Source organism: Helianthus annuus, chromosome 2 (assembly GCF_002127325.2).
Source record: "Helianthus annuus cultivar XRQ/B chromosome 2, HanXRQr2.0-SUNRISE, whole genome shotgun sequence".
In the NCBI taxonomy this organism is placed as follows: domain Eukaryota; kingdom Viridiplantae; phylum Streptophyta; class Magnoliopsida; order Asterales; family Asteraceae; genus Helianthus; species Helianthus annuus.
The window spans coordinates 126621469-126625162 of record NC_035434.2 but is presented as its reverse complement, the minus strand read 5'-3'; positions in this window follow the sequence as shown (position 1 = coordinate 126625162).

The following is a 3694-nucleotide window of genomic DNA, read 5'->3' as shown; positions in this document are numbered from 1 at the left end:
AGTTATGGCCAAAACCGTAACTATAGGGGCTAAAAGTGTCAACATGTTGAATTTATACCTCTGAGTGATCTTTTGGCAGACCCGAAGCTTTGTAAAGCTAAAATATACTCACTAGAATATGTGGTAAAAATTTCATGAAGTTTCGTTATCATATGAGAAAGTTATGGCCAAAACCGTACTTGAGGGGTTAAAAGCGTCAACGTCGAATTTTATGGCTTTTCGGGCGAGCGCAAAGTTAAACGAGGACATTACCATGTTGGTAAATGTCCAAGGGTTCTTAAAAACCAGATTCGGGGGTTTACGAGTACGAGTCAAGATTCATGGCCAAGTCATCGCAACCAAGTACAGGACCAAAACTGCAACAAATGGGCAAAACTTTGGAGCTGCCAATAAACCCAGGTGCAGAATCCGCGAACAGCAGCGATTTGGGTCCGAAATTAAGTGGGTAACAGCTGTTTTCACCTCCCAAAAGCTCCAATAACATTGCATGCATGCCTAGGCACAGTAACCCCTTGCAAACATTCAACAATTCAGCTTTAAATCTGATCCAAAGCTCATTTTACTAAACACTTGTGTGTGAACAAGAACTTCCAAACTTGCAAAAGCTCTCAAGCATCTCTGAAGCATTTCTGGACATCAAGGCCGATTTCTAGTGTTAGCTTAACATCAATAGGACCTTGGTAAGCTTCTAATTTGATCTCCAATCCGTTCTTGCTTTGATTATTGCTAAAAAGTCAAACTGTTTGTTCATAAGCTTTGACTTTCTGATTAAACAAGTTTCAATCAGTCATTTCTCGAATTGAAACCTGATATATGTTGGTATTTATGTGGGGAAACAAACCCTCTAAAGGGTATTATCTGAATCCCACTACATGCATGCTAATTGTCGAGTCAAACGTGATTCTAAAAAGTCAACAGAAGTGATTTTTGAGAAAAATAGCTTAAATGGTAAAATAAATGACATGCAATCTGTTTGATCTTCATAGATAGCTTTATTATGAATATAAGAATGTATTTTACCACGATCAACTCGACAATCTATAGTATAAATACGAATCGGAGCCGAAAGTCCTATAAAACGACTAATTCGTAGACTATCGATTCGGATTCGTACATGCATGCTTGAGATCTGTATTGGAGAGTATTTTTGACCATTTTTATTTTGGTAAAACTTTCTGGAATTCTTGTTGATTAAGTCTATGCTTAGCCGATTCGAATGCATGTTTCCGATTATGCTTAAAAGTTGACTATTTTGCCCTTTTTGATATAAAACGTGATTTTTGGAAAAGTGAAAGGATAGAAATCTTTATTTCTAATATATAAACTTGCACCGAAAATTTCGGATCAGTTGGTGGTCCAGATTTTGAGTTATGGCCATTAGCGTAAAACTATATCTTAAATTACATAAACGGTCCTTTTCGCATATAACCCATTTCAGGCCACGTTTTGATACGAAACTTTTTTACCAACTGATTGATATATATTATTTTGGGATTTTAGATGATTTTTAATTAATTTTTGGCTGAACGGATCTTAGATCGCTTAGTTATGTCGGTTTATGTCGGTTTTGACCGTTTAAGCCATAAAACGAGTTTTATACATCCTTTTGACCCGAAACCTTTTCCTACTGATTTTATATGTTAAATAAATTATTTTGAGTCTTCTGGAAATATAAAAATCTCAGCTTTCATATATAAACCCGGAAACGGCTCTAAATCGCATTTTTAGCGTTTTAAGCGCATAGTAAGCGTTATACTCGTTTTAAACATATAAGACTTATACCCATGATGTGTTTAGCATATTTTCATGTAATAACAGTAAATATAAGTATATGAACTCAGATTTCCAGTTTTGGCAGTTTTTAGCCCTTGTGAAATTACTAAAATACCCCTACGGTGCATAGTTGATTTAAATGTTAAATTTGATATATGGGTCATACCCTACTGTTATAACATGTTAAATTAAGTATATTTCTGTATGAACCAGACCCGAACCTCATATTTCTAATTTTACTCTTTTATAATCTTTTAAATGACCAAAATGCCCTTCTAAGGCATAAATTGAGTTTAAAATTATTCCGGGCAATATAGAACATAACTTACTGATATTATATCACATTTAAAGCGTATTATCTCAGGGAAACTTGCATTTGACTCTTTTGGCTACCCGTAACGCCCTTTTCGCGTTCGGTTCGGTTTACGTAACTAGTTTGCGTAAATTAACCGAAACGGGTCAAACGATATCATTTTTATTTCAAAATCCAGAATGTATTTAGTATACCCATATTATACAAGTATTCAAACTTGTCGGGTCTAAATCACATTCTATCCGGTCTTTCGCTTAATCGTGCGTAAACCGTATCATTCTTAAAACTAACCGGTCAAAGCTTAGGCTTAAATAAAAGACCCGTTAGGAATCTAATAGGTTAATTATAAACCTTTGTTCCAGATTAGGGGCCCAGTGAAAAGCTACCACACTTACCGTTTGTGTTACATACTTGCTCAGGTAAATACATTTTGACTTATTTTCCCTATACGGGCTTGGGGTACGGTATTTAAAATACCGCTTGATCGGGCGCACAAGTTCCTGCTCCTTATGGGTGTACAGTCTTGAATAGCTTGTGCGACTTCGTTTAAAAAGTCTTGTCTTTCTTTAGGCTTTGGGGGGTTATTGACCGTGTCCCGGATATCCTTGGCATTATCTTACGAGATGGCCACGACCAGAGCACGGGGTGTAGGCGTACACTCGGCGTGTATAACTCTTTAATGTGGTGTGTCATTTAATTCTTAGCCCGGACAGCAGATCCCGGGCCACCAAAGATACGAGTGCATGTAAATCGTTCACAAGTTTATATTATATAATTATCCCAAGTTAATAAAAAATATTTATGCCTTGTGCATTTAAATCAATTTTCAATCATTTTCAAAATGAGTCAGTCGATTTGTATTTACCAGTGTAAACTGACGTATTTTTCCCAAAAGGTTAAGTGCAGGTACTATACGAAAATAGGCTGGCTGTTTCCTAAGAGCGTCCACTATAGTCTCGCAAGCTCGGACGACAAATATCTGTTGAACAATATTTTATCTTATTTGTATTTGATCCGCCTGTGGATCCGTTTCAACTACTGTGATATTTATTATTGCAATTTATTTAAAAGTTGAAATGTATCTATTCTGCTTCCGCTGTGCATTATTATATTGTGTTGATTGTCTATGACGATGCCAACTACGTCACTGTACCCCACACCGGGCCCACCGGTGACACGTGGAAATCGGGGTGTGACAGGTTGGTATCAGAGCCAACGCTGAGTGAATTAAACACTATCCTAATGTGTTTAATCTCAGTTACACAATTGCACATTCCTCGATTTTCGAGTCTAGACAAAGAACTTAGGAAATGTTCAACATTTCGTTTATTTTATTTTAATCTCATTATTTGCTTTGTCTTATATATTTGTTGTGCAACTTGTTTAATTTTTGACAGGATCATTATGCCGCCACGAATGAGAGGTCGAGGAGGATTCGCTACATCGCACGACCATGAGGCAGGACCCTCACACAGACGAACTCCGTCAGCTACGCACCACACTGTAGCCAATGATCTTTGGGGATCATTCGCCGAGCCGGCTAGACACTCGGTGTCTATGAGCACTTCGCCATCACTACCCCAATCATTTGGGCCCCACTCGGAGAAT